Source organism: Tympanuchus pallidicinctus, unplaced genomic scaffold (genome assembly GCF_026119805.1).
Source record: "Tympanuchus pallidicinctus isolate F22 unplaced genomic scaffold, pur_lepc_1.0 scaffold10, whole genome shotgun sequence".
Classification (NCBI taxonomy): Eukaryota; Metazoa; Chordata; class Aves; order Galliformes; family Phasianidae; genus Tympanuchus; species Tympanuchus pallidicinctus.
Genome location: NW_026294619.1, coordinates 22,757,330 through 22,764,650, shown reverse-complemented (window position 1 = coordinate 22,764,650; position 7,321 = coordinate 22,757,330). Strand labels below are relative to the sequence as shown.

Here is a 7,321-nt window from a genome sequence, read left to right as displayed (position 1 = left end):
GGACAAATCTGATGCTTTCCCCCCATGCTTCCTAAAGTGACAGTGCTCCCTGACCCTCTGTCACATAGGAGTGCATTCCTTTCCCCCATCAATTCTAGTTTAAAGTTCTTCTGATCAGCCCAACCAGCCTGCTGTCCAATATATTCTTGTCCTTCTTGATCAGCTGATGATCCAGCTTTATCATATCTGGTAGCCTCTTCCTGATGTCCTGAGTGAAGGTCCCTGGCAGGTAGCAAATCTTTCAAGAGAGATTATCCAGGTTCCAAGTGGGTTCCTCAGTGTTACTCAGTGAGGAGTCCTCATTAACAAATATCCTTTGCACTTTTTTTTGGCAACACTCATTCTGACTTGGATCCTTGGTTGGGCCATGATAACATAGTTGCCCCTTTCTGGATCTGAACCATTATCTCCACCATCTCCTTTTCTAATCCCCAGATCTTTGTATCTGTTGCTTAAGAGGACTTCAGGGGAAAGGGAAGAGACTCCTTCCTTTGCTCTGAGCAGAGATAAGAGTGCAGTCTCTCTCATCTTGCATGTTTTTGCAGTCTGTCTCTTCATGACTGAAAGTTTGCTTAGCTTCTCCCCCTTGCAGGAACTTAAGTCTATCAGTCTGCTCGTGTCACGCATCAATCTCTCTCACTGCCAGAGGCTTCTCAACATTGTGATTTCCTCTTGTAACCTGGCCACCGGCTCAAAAAATTTGTCAGCTAGGCGCATTTGCAACTACGACACCTCAGTCTTTCCTCCAACCTCTGGGGAACTTCCAGATTCTGGAGTTCCCCATAGCCAAAGTTCTGGGCAGCTCTTCGTGAGGTCTGTCTGGGTCCATGCATCAGCCCAGAAAAACTGTAACTCTTCTGTCTGCATTTCTGCTTCAGATCAATCACTGAGGTGGGAGGTCACCACATTTTTTTCATTGGAGTTTTGTTCCCTCCTGCTCCCAGATGAGACAAAAGCAGGCCATCTTGCATGAACTGCAGTGCCATGCTCTTACTGCCTGTTCTACTTGCCATGTTCCTGGTCACTGCACTCCTGGGTTTGCCTTTGTATGTCTAGGGATGTTCTGCTGCTGCTCTTGGCCCTGCCCCTATCATGTCATCTGCTCTTGTGAGGACTGGAGGCTCCAAGCAGCTCTCAGCAGCCTTGTGTTGCTTTCTCCTTGTCCTGGGATCTCCCAGTTTTCAGGACCCACCACTCACAGTCACAGTTTCCCACTCTGATGCAGAACATACCTGCAGTGGTGCTGATTGCCTCAGAAAATAAAAAGTCCTTATGCTTGCAAAAGTCAGGTGTTCAACTAATGTTTACTGAGGTTTTCCAATTTCTATACTGGTTCTTAATGGAGTCAAGAAATCTTGTGATGAAGATCCAGACTTTAAAGACAAGCACTAGTGTAGCTGGATCCATGAGAACTCCGACGGGCATTGCTATTTTCCAATACTAGTGAAAAAATATATGAAGAATTTTAAGGAATGGCTATGACAAAGAGAGCACATGAAGCATTTGCAGTTTCTTTACTTTGATTCTCACAGTGGTTCCTCCAGGAAAAGCTGTGTTTAGGTTAGGTTAGGTTAGTTAATGGAGAAAACTGTGCACTGCAGGAAACTTCTAGACGTTATTTTTTGAAGTGAGTCCACACAAACCACTTTGACATTTGAAGATATAACAAGTATTTGTTTCCTTTATGCCGTACAAAAGACGTATCCTTGATTTTAGAAACAAAACTAAAAGTTATGCTTTAGAATTTTTCTTATTTGCGTGCCTTATTAATAATGTAATGCAACCAGAAGGGCAAGTTGCTTTAGATAGCTTTTTTTATGGACAGCACGGAATAGTATCTATCAGTAGACTGTATAATGTGTTATTACTCTTCAGAATGTTTTAATTCACAAGTGATACAGATCTCCTGAATTGCATTTACAGATTTGTTTACTTGCTCTGAAAGTAGATAGCAGATGACATAGCAAAGTATATAAAAACTTCAAATTGTCCAATGAATGAAATCAAGCATCAACAATAATTTGATTTTTTTTTCCTTGGGAACAAAAGGAAGTATAGAAATATTCTCAAAACTTAAAAATTCCTTAAACCTCCAGCAGTTGTTGCATTTTTATTTTATTTTATTTTCCCCCCCCGATTCGATCAATCAATTTCAAAATTTCTTTCATCTTGAAATCTCTAGACATGTCCTGCCCGGTGTCTGTCCTGTCCTGCCCTTATTTGGAAATCTGTACTCAGCTGGAATTCAAGGCTGGTAGCATGTCATTGCATAACAATATCATGGAATTAATCTGGGTTTGGTTCAACATAATGGCTGTGACATGGCCAAATGTCATCCACATTTGCTTATCTTGTAAACTCATTCAGTCTTGCTTTATGTTCTTTTCCTTGGGAATAAGTATGGCTAGGAGAAAACGATGTTTGAAAACAAATGAGCATATATATTGTTTTATAGTCTAGAGCTATATGGTCTGCTACCAACAGAAAGAATTAGTATTATTTCTATCTGTCTACTGAGATATAAACAAAATCCTACAGGATGATGCAGTTGGAAGAGTGAAGGGGGGGGGGGGAAATATTTTGTTGGAAAAGAAACTATATGAACTCTTATTTCAGGGGATTGTAAGGGAGTATGTTTAAGTATGTCATAAGAATGAAAATGTTATCATATTTCAGGAGATCCTTCTACTTAATGACATGAAGATTATGCTTCCTAAGTGTGGGGACAGATTTTTTACTTCATCTGATATCTGTTGAGTGCAGTAGAGCAAGACTGCAGAGGAGTTAGTTACGGCTCACAGATTATAAGGCCAGTGTTAGGGTGACCTTGGGGCTTGGCAGAGTTTAAAGTAGCATATGAAGTATATGAGCTAGAGCCATCTCCTAGAAAAGGAATGGCAACACTTTGCCAATACATTTAGCTGTCCCAAGCCCAGCCCCCTATTACAGTGCCTGGAGAGAGCTAGTACTCCAGCAGATGGCTTTTAAGTCTCCTCACTGGGTGGTAAACCCCTGGGTCATGAGGGGTGAGAGGGACAGCCTTCTAGCCCTGTGCTGTCAGAGCAATGTGAGATCTTTGACTTCCATGAGACCTTAAACACCCTGTCTAATGCCATTCCTTTTTGTCCAGCAGTGGGCTGTGGGGGAGGGAAATTATTATCTATAATGATCTTTCATTTCATTTTAGAGAAAGGGAAAAAGTTAGTTGGATTGAAAATAGGATTTTGTCAACAGCACAGATTACCAGTAACATCTTTCATTCAGTTTTATATTTTATGTCATTCTCTCTAATTTCTTTCCAATGCTTTCTCTGCAGACTTTCCATTCCAGTGGGTTGTGATACAGTTATATATGTGTTTCTGACTTTACATTATATCATACTGACAGTTCATAAAGTGCAAAATACCAGTGAGACATTTTGGTAGGACATTTTCGCTTTGTTCTGACTTTGAGTAGAATGAAATATGTTCTGTGAAAAAGAGAATTTATAGAGGTAATCATCTGAAGTGATCTCTTTCAATAGAACTCTTAATTCCACACTTTGTTTATATACGAAATAAACCTTTAGTAGAGACTTGGGTTTGACAAGGAACTGGAACCTTTTCCAGCACAGCATAGAAACTGCCATAGTATACAAATATGTAGAATACAGCATTAGACTATAAAAATGTAAAATCTTGTCAGTTTGGTTCACAGATGTCAATGACTGAGCTATGAAATGGAACAAGTTCAATGAATATATCTGTCTTTTTCATGATCATGTTTCCAAGTTGTAAATTTTTCTGTGTATGCATTTCTGTTCTGTAGAATGAGATGTCTCCTGGTGTGTGCATTTATGCTCATTCAAATTTTCTCTTCTGTATTTCTCTTGTATATAGGAAGAAGAGACATTATCTGTATAGATATGTATGCCAAAAAAGAGTAGACAGACATGTACTATTTTTACTTTTGTTTATGGAGAGTCAGGGAGCTGTGGGGCGGCAGCATGAGATAAGGCTGGTGCTGCCCTATTGTATGAGACAGATGGCTCCAGCTGGCTCCATGGGTCAGCTTAGGGCTGGGCCCAGCAGCCGCCCTGCAGGGTTGGGAAAGCCTGGGGAGGGAAGGGCAGAAACTACTGCACAGAGAAAGGAGAAGGAAGGACAAAAACAGGGGAGAACAATAAATGGAACACTATGATCAGAGAGAAACAGGAGGGAACGAACACCAGAGTGAATAGAAGACACATACCAAAGCAGATGAATAAGCCTGAATAAGCTCTGAAAGAGCTGTGGGCTATGGGGAGCTGTCTCGCTCCAATTTATAGCAGGGAGAGGAGGTTCTTTGATACATGTATACCCAGTGTGAGATTAAGAAACAGTGTTGGTCCAACCGGTTTATTACAAATCTTAATCAGGGAGATGGGGAAGGGGAGGACGGCGACTATTATGAATTAGAGTGATGGGGAAGGGAAGGAGGGCAATAGAAAAGATAGGAAAGAAGCAAGAATTGTGTAAAGCAGGGATAGTCACCCCCAGGATTCAGCAGTGGTCCTGTTGCACACCATTCCGAAGGTCCGAGGCAAAAGCGCAGGGGGAGAGCATCAGCGGTGTGGTTGGCCTTGGGCAGCAAGCAGGTAGCAGGAAGAAGCCACAGGGTAAGTCCAGAAAGAAGCAGCAGGACTCAGGTAGTGGGCTCAGGAGAGAGTTTGTCAGCATGCAGGCATCAGCTTGTGGGGCTTCTGATGGCAGACACCTTTGTTTTTCTTCTTCAGCATGCAGGCATCACATTGTGAGGAATCTGTTGTCAGAAACCTTTCAGGGGAGAGCAGCATGGCTGGCCTTAGGCAGCAGGAAGGTGCTGCTCCAAAGTAGGTCCAGGAGGAAGAGAGGCAGGACGTGAGGCTTCTCATGTCTGAAAAACCCTCTTTTTCTTCATGAGGAATCTGTTGTCAGAAACCCTAAACCTCATGATTTTATCCTTCTTCTTCTGCCAGCATAGCTTTCCTGGGCGCTTGGGTAAGAGTCATGTGCAGCACCTCTTGAGATAGCCATCTTCCTTGAGATAAGCCCACAAAAAATTGCTTCCCAGCCATTAATCTGCAGCTTATCTTTCTCTCATTGCTCCTAGCCTTGTCCATCTGTGTCCCTCAGACAAAGGATTTCACAACCCTTACTCAGGACTTGTTCATCTGTGTTTTCTAGACAAAGGATTTCTCAACCCTGGTCAAGGACTTCTTAGGACTTACTCATTAGCAAGCTTTGAGGCAATGGCATAAAAATAATAATGTCTTACAGGAGCCTATACTGAAGCAATGAAATAGTGTGAGGAGGAAGAAGCAGAGAAACCGCTTCTAACTTATTGTAACTCTGTCCTCCATGATACCCACCTACACCACTCCAGGACAGAGTAGAGGAGTCTGAAATAAAGGAACGAAGGTAAACCAAGGAAAGGGGGAGGACAGATGATGTTTTTATATGGTTTCCTTCTTCCTGTCTACTTGAATATTTTAATTGACAATAAATAAAATTAATTTTCCTCAACTTAAGTCAGTTCTGTCTGTAGTTGACACAAAATCTGCCTCACCTTGCTGGGCAGTGAGGAACCTGATGTGGCTCAACAAAGGAAGTGCGAAGTCCTACACATGGGGAGGAATAACCCCATGCATCAGTACAGATTAGGGGCTGACCTGCTGAAGAGGAGCTCTGCAGAGAAGAACTTGGATATTCTGGTGGACAATGGGTTGGCCATGAGCCAGAGGTGTATCCTTGTGGCCCAAAAGGCAAATGGTACCTTGGGATGCATTAAAAACAACACAGCCAGCAGGTTGAAGGAAGTGATCCTCCTCTGCTCCTCTACTTTGCACTGGTAAGGGCACGTCTGGAGTATTTTGTCCAGTTCTGGGATCCTCAGTTAAAGAAAAACAGAGAACTTCTAGTGAGAGTCCAGCCAAGGGCCGTAAAGATGATTAGAATCATAGAATCACCAAGGTTGGAAATGACTTCCAAGATCATCTAGTCCAATTGTCCATCCACCAACAGTATTTCCCCATTAAAACATGCCCTTTAGTACCACATCTAAATTCTAACTATGTTTCATCTAAATGTCACCTTCAGAGACAATAATTCAACCACCTCCCTGGGCAGCCTGTTCCAGCATCTGACTGCTCTTTCAGAGGAGAAAATTTTCCTAATATCCAACCTAAACCTCCCCTGCTGCAAACCTGTCATCCTATCTCTAGTTATGCAGGAGAAGTGGCCAACCTCCACCTCCCCACAATCTCCTTTCATGTAACTATAGAGAGCAGTAAGGCCTCCTCTAAGCCTTCTGTTCTCCAGACCAAATAATCCCAATTCCCTCAACTGCTCCTTATAAGACTTGTGCTCCAGACCCCTCCAGACCAGGATGCCATTGGTCTTGGCTACCTGGGCACACTGCTTGCTCATGTTCAGCCAACCGATGACCTACATAGTCTTCCAGACATTCTGACCCAAGCCTGTAGCATTGTCAGGGGTTGTTGTGGCCAAAGTGCAGGACCTGGCACTTGGTCATGTTGGACTTCATCCCACTGACTTCATCCCAGCTATGCTGTTCAGCCTGTCCAGATTCCTTTGAAAGGCCTTAATATGCTCAGGCAGGCTAACATTTCCTCTCAGCTTTGTGCCATCTGCAACTGAGGGTGCATTCAATACCCTTTTCCAGGTCATCAATACATGTACTGCATAGGACAGACCCCAGTACCAACCTCTGGGGAGCACCACTCATGACTGGTCATCAGCTGTATCTAAATCTGCTCACCACTGCTCTCTGGACCCAGCCCTCCAGACAGTTCTTTATGAGCAAAGAGTGTATCTGTCCAAGCCACAAGCTGCCAGCTTCTCCAGTAGAAGGAAAATATGGAATGCTTCACAAATTTGTATGTCATCCTTGTGCACAAGGCACACTAATCTACCCTGTATTGTTCCAATTTTAGTATATGTGCTGCTGAAGCAAAAACAATCTGGAGCATCTCACTTAAGAGGAAAGGGACTGAGGGACCTGTCCATCAGAAGAGGAAACGTCTGAGAGGTGATCTCATAGCTTCATAAATACCTAAGGTGTGCGAGTCAAATTTATGTGTTGGACTGTTTTCTGTGGTGTGCAGCGATAGAACAAGGGGCAGTGGTAAGAAACTGGAACACAGGAAGTTCCACACTATCACAAGAAAAACTTTACTATGAAATTGATGATGCTTTGGAGTAGGCTGCCCAGAGAGGTTGTGAAGTGCTTTTCTTTGAAGATATTGAAGACTGATCTGTACGCCTTCATGTGCGATGTGCAGTAGAAAACCTGCTTTAGCAGG

General features: G+C 43.0%; 1 non-coding gene across 1 annotated transcript; it reads right to left on the bottom strand.

Annotated features, from left to right (window-relative positions):
* Window positions 1-6,869: 6,869 nt before the first annotated feature.
* On the bottom strand, window positions 6,870-6,972 carry LOC128073004 (U6 spliceosomal RNA). Its single transcript, XR_008202584.1, has one exon. It is a non-coding gene; the product is annotated as a U6 spliceosomal RNA (small nuclear RNA).
* Between the last annotated feature and the right edge of the window lie 349 nt (window positions 6,973-7,321).